The 13,551-nt window shown below is 39.1% G+C and overlaps 1 protein-coding gene across 2 annotated transcripts in view; it reads left to right on the top strand.

Annotated features, from left to right (window-relative positions):
• The window catches only part of MYO1B (myosin IB), a 94,839-nt gene that overhangs the window by 20,472 nt on the left and 60,816 nt on the right, over positions 1-13,551 (top strand). The window lies entirely within an intron of this gene.

Below are 13,551 nucleotides of genomic sequence, written 5' to 3'. Positions count from 1 at the left end.
TCAGAGGAGATTTATAGTGGCGGGAAGATGATCACTTCAGAGTTTAGTTGGCAAAATTAACTGCTGGGCAGGGAGGGAACATCTATGGCTGACAGAAATCATAAATAGCAATTAGGGAGGACTGCCAGTACCTAATTGTTAAACTCATGCTAGAAGTGAGTTCAGAGAAGGCGGAGGGGTGGGGAAAAACCCCACAGAGAATACTGAAGTCTTATTTTGGAAAGGGTCAAGCTTATTACCCTCTTAACCTCTGTAGTGAGGCAGTACTGGATATGGTGTGTCCATGAACGTAAAACCCTCAAGTGTATAGACAAAAAGGGGATAAGACATGAACACTTGCTTCAAGAGTCAGAGGGACTTCATGCCTGAGAAGAGCCTTTTCTCTTGCAGGCTACTGGCACACCAGCCATGGGATGCAGAGTTTCCTAAATTTTGCACTTAGTAGGAGACTTCAGAAGTACTTCTGAGAAAAGAGTTTTGAGGAAGGCAGTTGTGATGTGGCCATATTGAAATGTCCATCTGATTCTCTGAAGACCATTTTAGAAGTGATTTGTGAACTTGGAGGCTTAGGGTATAAAGCAAGGTTTCTCTTGCATGCAACAATAAATTTAGCTTTTTCCTGAAATTTGAGCATGGCTATTTTAGTTGGTTTCGGTAGCACATAATGCAGCCATCTCACCCCAGTGCTTCAGAGGTGAATATAGTCTTATTGACAAGAATAGTAGTTGCTTGTTTGCTGCCGGTATTAGATTGCATGAATTTTTTTAAGAATGCATAATAATACAGGAACTGATTTATAGCAGGACGTGAGGTTTTAAAGAGACTCAGAAAATGCACCCAACACCCAAGAAGTAAAAACAGCCTGGAAAATCAGTGTATAGATGAATGCTGTGCTTTATTTTCATTTTAAAATGGTCTGGAGTGACATTTAGACTGGATTCCAAAGTTCACTGGAATGAGCCTTTCTATCGGTCCTCTAAGTAGCGCTGCCTAAATTAAGAAATGAAAAGGCCCTTTAAATTCTTTTTGTATGGCACTGGTGCTGTCATTCTTCTGTGAGTGTCCTGGACATGGAATTTCCAACATGAGAGAGTGTGATGCTGCGTGTAGGTGCAGAGCTGTAGCACAGGTGGTGTGGAGATGCCAGAGCTGCCTGCGCACAGGTTCACCCAGATATCAGGCAGTCTGGCAGTGTGGAGTCCAGTGGATTTTTGTGCTGTTGTGGCATTTAAACGCTTCCTAGGCTAGGAAGGAGTATATATAGACTATAGGAGATATAAAAAGCATCAAGACAAAACTGTCTCTCAAAACACCCCAGGAGGCAGAGAGGACTCTGCCTCTGGTCTTGCTCTCCAGCATCTCTCTGTCTCTCAGAAGCTACAGCAGCATATACTGCCGTGACAAAATTATTCAAAAGCAGCAGATCTGCTGACTCATGAATGATTTTGGTCTCCACAGCCATACCAGTTGGCAGTACTGTCAGTCACAGCTCCTGAAGTCCTGCTGCCAGAGGCCTCCCTTGCTGGGCAGGACCCACCTGGCTCAAGTAGAGCCTGCTCATCCATCAGTTTTTCGTTTGGAGAGCTGTGTGTGATCCTAGCCAACGTTCTTGTGTCCAGTGGACTATTTGAAGAAGCTTGCAAAAATGCAAGTATTGGGCACCTTTAAAACATAGTGAGTTTGTAAGGGAACCACTTGAGATCTGTTCCAGATGCTTCTGTAACTCTATAATTGTTGTCATGGTGTACGAAGGAAAAATAATCTTGGGCATCCTTCATGAATTAACTGCTGGCTTAGAGCCTCAACAAAATAACTTTGTTTTCAGAACTGTTTTCAAATATTTACTTGTACCTCTGTACACAGCATACTTTCACATGACTTCAGTCATGGCAGAGATGGAGAGTCAAATGGTTTTAGTTATCTGTGACGATCTCTCTCTCTTCTTTTTGTGCATATGAGTGTATTTGTTATAGACTGTTTATTTGTAAGCATAAAAAAGTTTGGGGTTTGGCTAGATTGTAGGAGGAAAGATAATTTAAAAAAAAAAAAAGAAAGAAGTGCCTTCAGATATGTTGGATAGTTGGAGATGTGTGTTAATGCTCCAATAGTCTAAACTAATCGTAACTTTCTTGCCAGATCCCATTTCTCTCATTTTCCTGGAACTGGAATGTTCTGACTAGTGTTCATATTATGCCATTGATATTTTTAGGACATAAAATGCTGAGATTTAAAAAAAAAAAATTCATATTGTCACATAAAGCAGAATCCCACTAATAAACACAAAAGGCTTGGGAATCCTTTCAGTATGACTGAATTTTGTGAATGAAGTGGGCACTTAATTAAATAAAGGAAGGGACCTGCATTAATTTTTCAGTTTTGTAATGCGGTTCTCAATTTGTCAATACATAACTGCTCTTTGTTTCTTCTCAACATTTCAAATAGTTCTCCTTTCAGCTCTTCATTTGTACGTCTAGGCTAGAACTAAGACTAGCCTTTTTTGTGCTGCTTAACAAAATGAAGTTCTTCCAATTAGAGTATTGACTGATGTTATGGTAAGACTTGGAAATAAAAGCATTTTTGAATGCTTCATGTGGCTTTAAATGTAACTTGATTTTTAAAAAAGGATCCAATAACTTCATTTTTCTTTTCATTAGGATTTTGGGACTTTTTGCACACTGAAAAGAATGAGAAGTACTTATAAAGGCAACACTGCTGTCTTTCACTTCTTAAATGCAGACTGAATAGTGAGGGCAGGTAGAGGCCCTGTCAGAAATGAGAGAAATAGCATTTTGTGCATTGTGTGTACATGGACCAGAATTTTCATTATGTCTTTTCTGAATTGGCAGCATTATACTCTCTTAAGATCTGGGATTTCAAACTGCAACTAAGAACAGCTGTCATCCTTTCATTGGAAGCGTCTCATTGTGTTTAATGGTTGTCTTTTTTTTTTCTTTTTTTTCCCCTTTATTTTTAGCAATTTATAACACACCAGGAAATGCCCATCTGCTATGCTAGGAGCCTTTTGTCATCATTTTGGATACAGCATGAGCAAGGCTAATCTTTAAAGCCTTAAAGAAACTTCAGTAAAATCCCAGTTCTTGTACCATCTTTAGCAGTGGAATGTTTCCCGTTCGATCTCTTTTTGTTGGCAACTTTATACAAAAGACTGATTTTTTTCAACTCTGGGTACGTTATGGTTAATGTAGTTTGGGTTATTAAAGATAAACTTTTTCATGTTATGAATCAGGAAATACACAGTCTTAATATTTACTGTCTAGCACACTGCATAATCTTTTACTTATGTTTTGAATAGATAAGAGAGCTGGGACTGGGGTTTACAAACAAAGGTCTGAACTACAAAGACAGTTTAATTGTGGTCATTTCAGTAAATTAGTTCAAATCTGCATTTTTCTTGTATACACAGTTTCTTATTTATATACTACAGAGATTATTTTTAGTTACTAAAACTTGTGCAGTTCAAACCGCAACTAATCATAATTACTCCAAAATGACTCTTAGTGAGGATGTATCCACAGGACAAAAAAAAAAATGTGTGCAGTTGACATCCTCCTTGAGTATCAGCAGACCAACCAAGGACATAAATGAAAGACATTGTCCCTGGAAATAGCCCATATGGGCTGAATTGAAACCTAGCGTTCGAGCAGTCTGAAGAAGGCTTTTCATTTCTTGCTTGGACCATTCATGGAAAGAAAATTTTGGATAAATATCCGCAAGTCTCATGCACAAGCTTGAGCAAATGCCATTTCATAGACTGAATAGACACGTTAGCTTGATGTTGTTCCTGAGCTACCGAGCTTTCAGAAGCTCCAATAAGCTTTAGTGCCTACTTTGTCCAGGGGTTCATGAGGGGTACTTTATTTGGAAAAGAGAGCTGGGAGGCAAAAAATAAGTTGCCGTAAGACTTCTTAACAAACTTGACTACTTAACAAACTACTTGGTTTGTTAAGACCACGTAAGAGTTACTTGCAAAATTTAAAAGTTCAGTAACTCCTCTGAGTAAAGTAGCAACATACCTATGTAATTACATGGTGTTGCTGTTGTCCATCAGATGTTTTGCAGATAACTGAATTGCTTTTATTTGCGTTTTTGTCACTGTTGTCTCTGATAAACTTGTGGGCAGCTGCATGCTAGCTTTCATGTTACAGAGTGTAGATTTCAAATCTGATGATTAGCAACTTAATTTAGCTTACAAATAGCTGTGAGGATGCGATAAGACTCCTATTTCTCCAGTACTGTAGTATGAATTTGGTAGAGTGCTCGGCATTTTTACTGTTGGCAAACTGTTGCCTTCCATTGAATTCTATTGGACTGATGCCTGGCTGACATTTCTTTAACCATCTCACCAGTCAGAGCTATGAAGTCATGCCAAGAGGTATCTTTTTATGTGAGATGCTGTAGCCCTTAGGTACATGCAGCACGCTGGAGTTTAGTTGTGCTACCAGTATGGTATGAGGCTGTGCGATGAGACCTTTCAAAGCATGTCCCTTTCTATGAAGTGAGTATGTGAAACTGGGCACCTCACTTCACTATTCGACTTCCACTGAGTACTGAAATGTGTTCAATTACTTTAGAATGAAGGAAGAAATTTATCTTTCATTCTCCAGTTAGCAGAGTAGAGCAAGCTTGTCTGACAACATCAATACTTCTACAATAATGTTATTTGCAGCGAGAGAAGTCCCTTCATGAGCATGTGGTAGCAACGCACACTTGTTGTGGAAGCCAAAACCTGACTTGCTGATCTCTGTTCTCACTGCATCAGGAGAAGATTACTTATTTCTACCTTCTCACTTCAAGGTGATGCTTCTTAGGGCTACAAATAAAAGCAGGGTTTTCTTTTTGCTAAGCAGACCTATGGTTTTTGAGGCAACAACATGGAACACTGCCTGTTTACTAAACATTTTTCCATGTGGAATGGTGAGAGCAGCTCTTCCCTTTCCTCTGCCTCGGGAAAACCCCACAACCAGTACAGCCCTATTGTGGTTTCATTTGTGAAATCAAGAAGTCGCTGGCATTTTTACATGGAGCATCAGTGCTTTGCCGTTGATTTGGACAAGCTCAAGCTATAAGGCCCAAAGGTACATCCTATTTAAAAAATAAATTAAAAAAAAAGGAAAAAAAGCAACTAACAGTATATTCCCATCTGTACAGGAAGAGCCAAGGTATAATAGTTGTTGTTCCTCTAACAGGATTATAGAGTCTTCTCTTCTAAGTATTTCACTTAACCTGTACTCTGGGCCTGTTTTTTGTGAACTAGCTATGGATAATTGTAAGGAACTGTGTTTACCCATGATCAGTTAAAAATGAGGAATAATTGTTTCTCTCTGTTTTATTTTGATGGAATATGTATTATGCTTAGCCACCTAAGTCAAGATGAATTACAGTTTTATTGGGGGTGTTTACTTTTAGCGTGCTACTCACGTGGTGCAGCAGCATACTCAAAGCGTATCTTGTTCTGCAGAAAAAGATTTCTTTTATGTAAAATTTGGTCAAAGCTGACATGAACTGCACACATGTGTTTGACCAGTACTTCCCTATTTTTCAGACACATGCTGTATTAGATACAGAAACTAATTGAATTTTCTGTTAAATATTGAGAGTCTGGATATTTCAGCACAGAAACGGAATGACTGTTTTCCCCTGCTCCCCCTTTTCCTCTCTGTCCCATCAGCCATTCATTTCTACGTATATGCAAGAGCTCATAAGTGCAATTCAAATCTGCTAGTATGTAGATGAAATAGTAAACTGGGATTGTAAAAGATGTTGTGCCTTCTAGTTAAACTCTTGACAGAAGCCAAGCACAGCACAGCACATCAGTTTGCACCTCTCTTTCCTTACGGCCCCGTTCAGCTGTCTGAGCCCTTGCTACTCCATTTAAACCGGGGAATGTGCTTGTTAATGGAATAAATCCTAATTTTTACAAGCCCAACCTCAGGGACTGCACAGCTTCAGAAGGACCATGAAGAAAGGCCAATCTCTCGCCAGCCACCGGTGTTTCTGGCGTGCCGTGAAACTGCTTCCCTTGCGGGCGGCTCCAGGCTTGCGTAGTGCAGACGGGCTGGCAGTTCAGGGAAAAGTCTGGAGCTTTTGACGCAGAATATGGCTACCAAAAAGGTTCAGCGTATGCTTTTGCAGTAAAAGCATTGAGTGTAAGGAGTTGGCTGATTTAGGCAGTCATTAAATCAAGCTTGCAAGTGCTGATTTATCTTAGGAAATAAACTACATCTAATTAAATATGGTTTTCAATAAAACAATAGAAAACACTTCCTGTACTTCCCTTCAAGGATATCATAGCCCAGTAGAATTATTATTTTTGTAAACAGAAATGTCTTTTCCCCCAAAAAACTTAAAATCCTTGCAGTGTGTGTTACAACAGACTGACTTACTGTAGATCTGTAAGAGGCCCAGCTGCATGCTCCTGTGTGATGGTGTAGGAGCTGGTTGGCTGCCTTGGTATGTGGGGTGAGAGATTGTTTTGGTTACCAACTCATCTGGTTAATGCCGTGCCTTGGAAATGGGAGTTCCTTGTTCATGCTAGACCTGCAGACTGAGTATTAGTATGGGTGAGGAGGTGCTGGTTATGTGACATCCAGCTGGCGGATGTAATTTCAAGGAATGAGACTAGTCAAGGGGGAATCCAAGCCAAGCTGCTCTTCTGAAAAGCTCATGAGGTGGAGATACTTGCTTCCCCCTGCCTCACTGCCTTGGTTTATGCATATATTCACTTCAGCTGACAACGGGAACCTGCTCCAAATAAGAGTTCACTATTTTAATTCCCTTCTCTATGCAAACTAAGTCACGAGTTATACCTGTTGTCTGCAGCTGCAGGTGTTTCTGGTGTGTACAGCTGGCACTGGTCCATGTTAGTTCAATTTAGTATGCCCTAGTGGGCTTTCCATGGTTAATGTTTTAGCAGGGCAGGAGATGGACCTGTCAGCTTCATTATTTGCAGCACCAAAGCTGCGTCTGCTGCTCTACTCTGCCACCATATTGCATTACTTTGGAGGACCCAACCTTGGACCCATGCCCAGGTCCCTCTGCTGAGTGTATTTCACTGCCAGCTTTCTGGACTGAGTTGTTGAATGTGATGTGGACATGCTTACTGGGGTTGGTAGCATTTGCTAAGATTTAGAGGGAGAATTTATTTTGTGGTCTGGATTAGAAAGTGGCACGGTCACCCTCAGCTTCAGAGATTCTGTTTTGCACCAGTTGAAGGAAAATAATGCAGCAGCTGGGTCATAGGCTCCTGCTAAAAGGCGTTTCTTGTTTTCCAGCATACTAATGTGCAGATCTAAAGAGATGCCTTAGATGTTGAAATAGGCAGAAAATCATAGGCTGTGTTTTTGGCTTTTTTGTACAGTGCTGGGGAAAGACTGCTGTTGGTTTTCAAAAAATTACATTTTTTGGAGTGTCAGTAAAAAGGAAGTGATCAAAGCTGGTAAAGCCTCTGGCTTGCTTGGAGGAGAAACGTGTGCCATCCTGTGAGAGGGAAAAGGATCGGGGACAGGCTAGGCTATGGTGAGCTGTGAGGTTGTGCAGGCACGGTATTTGGGGAAGAAGCATTGGCTGGACCTCTCTGTAGGGAGGTTTTTGAGATGAAGTCCACTGGACGTGCCTGAAATGTGCTTCATCCTGAGAAAGACAAGATTTTTCAGAAAGAGCGTTTTCTTCTTCTTGTCCAGACCTCAGGATATTGGCCTGAATCAACTCTTCTGCTAAACCTGCAGTGTGTATATGAGCATCGAAGGGTTTATTATATTCCCAGTCTACTGGAACAGAAAATAAATCTCTCTGGCTTAATATTAGCATGTGTTTTAAAGTGTTTTACTCTTGAAAATCAAGAGTGGCTTTGTCTGTCCTCTTTGCCCTCCTTTCCTCTTTCTCCCTTCCATAAAATACGACTGCTTCTTACAAATCAAATGGGCTGATTTATGCAGCTTTGGGCTTTATTCTGCATCTAATAATGTCACAGTTGCTAACGTGAATAATAAAGTGGGGAAGCATACGCAGGAGGTATCCTTCTGCTGTGTATATTAGCCACATAGTATTGTTGATAAAACAGATTTCTGTTCTCACCAGGAAAATAAAATTGGAGAATATGAATAGGAGAAAAGGCTTTCCATCTGTCTTAACACACCTCTTTATCCTGGTGTTTAAACTTGGAGGGGTTTTTTGTGTTTTTTTTTTTTTTTTTTTTTTTCCCTGATTGGCATTTTTCAAGGAGCAGCTGCTTGCCAGTAAAGGTCTATCCTAGCCAGTACTCCATCAATTTAGCTGTTACTTTACTCACTCCAATGGCAGGCTAATCAACCTTTTCTTTTCAAGTGTCTCAAAGTGCTGAACATGAGACAGTTTGTAATTATGGAAAATGGGAGTACACTTTTTATCCTTAGGGCAATTAGATTAAATGATTCTGCACTATGAGCTAATACTATAAATCATCTCTTATGGATGTTTTTCCTGAATGGTGAATTTTCCACTGAGCTTCAATGGCGGAGGGAACATATATAGCAAATAGTGATGATTTGCAACGTAAGGCCTCAAAGCACTTTATAAAATGTGCTTCCACTGTTCCTAGCTCAGGTTATTAGGAATTTTTATATCCAAACAAACTGTGATTCTGATGTTTTCCCACTGCATGTTGTGAGGAGGAAATAATTTTTTGCTGTTACTCTGTTACTGAGCGCTTCTGTGCATTCAGAAAGGGAAGCAAGGAACTTAAATGATGCTGCCACTGCTCTTAAATAAACTTGAAAGAATTAATATAAATTACATTTTATGTAAAATTTACATTAAAAATATATATAATTTACATTTTACTGCTTTTCTTTTTAGTCTAGCATGATATATAGTCTTTGATAAGGACTGACTTCCAGTATCCTGCCAATGTGTTTAGACACAGTTCAGCAGAAATGAAATGGTACCAGGGCTCTGCTTCATGAGGAATTGGAACGATCAAGAAGAGAGATTTTCTTAATTTTCTTTGGAAGTAGCAAATGAGTTGGCAGTTGCAAGCCAAGAGTAATCAACAGATGTTTCAAAATGGGGACCAAGACTCTTGGAATCAAAACACAACAGCCAGTAAAGATGAGATGAAGGCAATAGACTCTATTAGTGCATGAGAAAAGCAATCGGAGGGAGTTTAAGATAGTGTTAACTGATTACTGTTAACTGAGAATGCTCAGGGAAATGAGAGGAAGAATGAAAATGATAGCGGAAAGAAGTACCAATAGCTGGCAAATACTGATCCTCGTGATTTTGGCTTAAAGGAAGAAGGTGGTAGAAGAGAAGAAATACTCCCATGAGCTGAAGTTATGGCAATAAGAGCAAATTTTTTACACCTGGTGTAATTGCAGGTGCAATCTTGGGTGTTCAAATGAAGTGCTAGCAATTGATGCTCATTTTGGGGTGAGTGGGTGGGAACTTTGCTCCTGTCTCTGCCTGACCCTGGTGTTTTGTCGGAGCATAGAGATGCTGTTGCAGTGCGGAAAATTGCTGGAGCCCTTTGGAAATCCCCCTTGGAGGCCTATTTGCTGTTTCCCTTTGTTAGAATTTTTGGGGTAGGACTTTGTGACAGATCTGACCATCTGGAGCTGTGTGGCTGAAAAAGCCTTGCTATAAAAAAAGCAGATCCTTCTTACTGAGCTAGGTGTGGGTGGTGTTTCAATTTCAAATTGCTTCTATACTTAAGTCTTAGCTAAAAGAGAACTCCAGTAAATATTTCTGTGTTTGTTGTGGTAGGCAAATGTCGTTGTCTTTCATGAAAACCTAAAAATCAAAGAAGAGCTTATTATAAGGTATGGTAAATGACACTGCTGACACACTCACCAGCTAACTCAAAACACATGGTTTATAACTGCTTTTTAAACTTCAAACTATTCTAAAATTTTACTTAAGCTCTGTAATTGTGAGGTGGCTCAGTGGTGTGTGGTTTAAACGTATAGTTGCAAATGCAGACTTTACAGAGCAATGTGTCTTGATGTTGCTAAAAGGAAAAGAATAGAAGGATTCTTTGTGGTCTACAGATCATTAAAAAGTGTTAAACTAAAATGACCTTAAATGAAATTATTTTATATGTTTGTAACAAATAGGGAATAGCATGAAATTATAATTCTGGATCAAATAGAGTCTGAACCAGAAGACTCAAAGTTTTGTTTTGTTTTGTTTTTTATTGCAAAGATAGAAGGCGATAATAGATAAGAAGGACTGTGAGGTGTAAAGATGTACCATGAAAGTCGACATGACAAATGAATAGATCTATCTTTTTCTTTGAGATAAAGGTCTTTGTTCAGATTCTTACATAAATGTGTCTAATACTGTTTATGCAATGCCAGGAAGACAAAGAAATCTTAGCGTAACCAAGAGTGTATTTAAATAACTTCCTCCAATTGAATTGTTGGAGTGGTGGTTGAAATGTCAGTGGTAGATTTTAGAACATTTCTACTAGGTAACTTTTTATAAGTGCTTACACAAAAATTCTTTTGAAATGAGTAGACTTATTTTTTCTTTTGTCTAGAGTAGATAGTATTTGATGTACTTGTGAAGTATTAGGCTTTGCTGGATTGTGTAGATTGGAGGAAGAGATAATGTCTGCCACACGTCTCTGACTAGATTGGATAATACAAGAACTGGATGAAATCCCACTCTTCTCCAACTTCAGACGTCTCATTGCAGTATTAGACTCTCAGTTTTGCTGCGGAGGGAGGAGAAAAAGCATGATTTGGTGTTTCTGTCTATGCAGTGAAGGCAGAGTTAATAAATACATCAAGCAGTAAAACATATTTTGACAAGGGTTGTTGGGAAACTAAAATTCAGTCTATTAGAAAATATGAATTGTTACTAAGCTGATTAACTTGTAACTCAGTATATCGACAGAGAGGATACTTCCTCTGTACTTGATGCTATACTTCCTCTGTGCTTGATGCTGACTTCACTTTCTGGTCTGAAACTACTACCAAGAAAGTTGTTTCAACAGTGAAATACTAGTTGATGGCTGAGATTGTTTGACGGACAGCAGGCACAGAATGAGCCATCCAGTCTGTACGTTTGAAAAGCATCTCAGTCTGCTGAAAAACAGTTTCCTGAATCAAACACATGGAAACCATGGCATTAGTTTTAATGTTGTCTCACGTGGCCCAAGAATGCTCAGTGCAGTTTTACTTCTTTCCTCTTCGTCCTACTGCTTTTTTTTTTTCCTTGCAAAAAGGAGTGTAATGTGAACTGGAATAAGCTTTTCTGAGTGCTGCACATTGTATTCTTCAATTTACAAGTATATCTGCAGCAGCGTTCAACAAACATTATTCATTTCCTAAATATATCCTGTAGAAGAGTCTGATAAAGTGTTATTACTACTGTAGTTTGGATTCTGGACAGTAAAGTGGATGCCAGAAATTGTGTCATGGTTTCACAGCAGCAGCAGAGTATTTTTTTTTTCTTACTAGTTCTCCAACGTGTTGGCCACATCACAAATTGACTTTGTTGTAATGCTAAAAGCATTACAGCCTGCTACTTTCTCGTAAACGCATTTTCACCTCCAGTTGAACTACTGAGTTCAAATGCTTCAGTCACCATAGCAGTATTAAGTTTTGAGAGATCAGTCTTAATTCAGGCTCAATGGTATATGTCTCAAAAGGAGTTAATGCCCTTTGATTGTGGTTGTTAAGTGGACGGCCCAACCATCTGTGCAGAGAGAAAAATTGTAATTTAGTGCCTTAGACAATGTAAGTTGGTGAGAAAAGCAGTGAGAGAGAGGGAGCCCTGGGTTGGTCATTCAACTGGACAGGCATATGTGCTGCAGAAGACAAGAGAACAGGAGAGGGACACAAAGAGACGGGAATCAATGACATGAGCATCATTGGCAGAAACTAGAGAGGGAGGGGAAGGTGTGATTATTTAGTAGCAAAGGCGCTGTAAGGTATTTCATTTACCCGTTTTCCAACCTTTTCAGAATGCTCCTTACTTGGTATGCTGGTCTCTTGCAGGATGGTTGAGCTGGTAACATGATGCAACCATAAAAACAAACAAGCAAACAAAATCAAAATCCAAATAAGCAAATATGAGATGAGTCTAATGCTTATGAGGGATCAGGAAGTATAAATGGTGTTGCACATGAATGTGATCATAAATTGGGGACAATATGACATGCTATCCATAAACTTTTTGGAGGGAAAAGCCAGGAAGAACTGCCTGAGCTAAGGAACAGTGGTAGCAATAAGTATGAACTGATTTGAGCGTAGGTAGGTTTAATATTTGAAGCTTTCAAGCTGTGGCAATAGGAGCCTCTAGAAAAGGCTCTGTGTGGCTCTCGCTACTTGCACTGTGTTGTCCATGCTACCCCTAACTAGTTTCATGACAAAGAGCTTGCTTATGTATTAAGGGGCTGTGGTTGCCTGTGAAAGCACTATATAGCTATGGAATTCAAAACGAATACTTGATCTATTTGTAGTGATCGGCTAAATGCAAAGCTCTTGAACTGTCATAAAGTAAAGAATCAAGTTTCTAAAAGGTGCATTGAACCTGCAACGATTGCGCATTTTATGTTGACCTGAGGGTCCGTTTCTATTTTTCATACATGGTTTGTTTGCTGTAAATAATAAACAATATCCACTTTTAAGTACATACAAACGCTAAATGTTTTACTAGGTGCAGTAATCTAACAAAGCTCTTAGTCTGTTGAATGCATATTTATTTCATGTAAAAATATGCCATCTTTGGCTATCAGATTATCTCTTTAAGTTGTATAATGCAAGTGTGCCTTTTTATTTGTATTTTGCTTTTATGTCCTTTTCCAGATACTACTTGCTTAAGTGTTTCCAAGGGGTTCTAATGCTCAGTTTCCAGAGTCCTTTATTCCATGAACTGAAAATGCAGTTGAAGCAAAATCAATTTTACTTTCTCTGTCTCAAAATTACTACTAAAGAAAACTAAATATGAGTAACACATCTGCATTTCTCCAAAATACATGTTACTGCATGGCAGCAAAGCACATCTGGATTCAAATTGCAGTCCAGTAGTTTCAGAGTCATGATGTTCTGATCTCCATGATAAGACATTTTTGGTACAGGAAAGCTGTTGATTCTTACTATATTCTTTAATTTCACTACATGACGTCACCCTTACTGAGTTAAGAACACACTTATTGGGAAACACTTCTGCATATTTATTCAAAAGTCCAGCAGGTACCCAAATGCTGATTCTGAGATTTCTTTGTACTTTTCAGAGTAGAAATTGCAGCTTATGGTATTATTAGCGCTCAGAATTCTCATACTTCCTTTTTCTTACATGTCATCAGACAGAACATGTCCTGTTGATGCATTGACATTTTATTCAATGAAGAGTATGACATTTTGTTCAATGAATAAAGCTACCTAAATTTCCCTGAAATTTTGTGAATTTGTTTTGAGCTTGCTGTCTTTACAAAAACTTAGAGATTATGCTTGCTTGTTCCTGGAGAAAGTCTAAATAAGCCACTGAGAAAAAGCATCCATTTTGTTTCTGTGGGTTTTTACATTCTGAAAAGTGAATGCTTCACCA

The sequence above is a fragment of the Cariama cristata genome, unplaced genomic scaffold (genome assembly GCF_000690535.1).
Source record: "Cariama cristata isolate BGI_N322 unplaced genomic scaffold, ASM69053v1 scaffold13585, whole genome shotgun sequence".
NCBI classification, from domain to species: Eukaryota; Metazoa; Chordata; class Aves; order Cariamiformes; family Cariamidae; genus Cariama; species Cariama cristata.
This window is presented reverse-complemented; position numbering and strand designations above follow the sequence as displayed.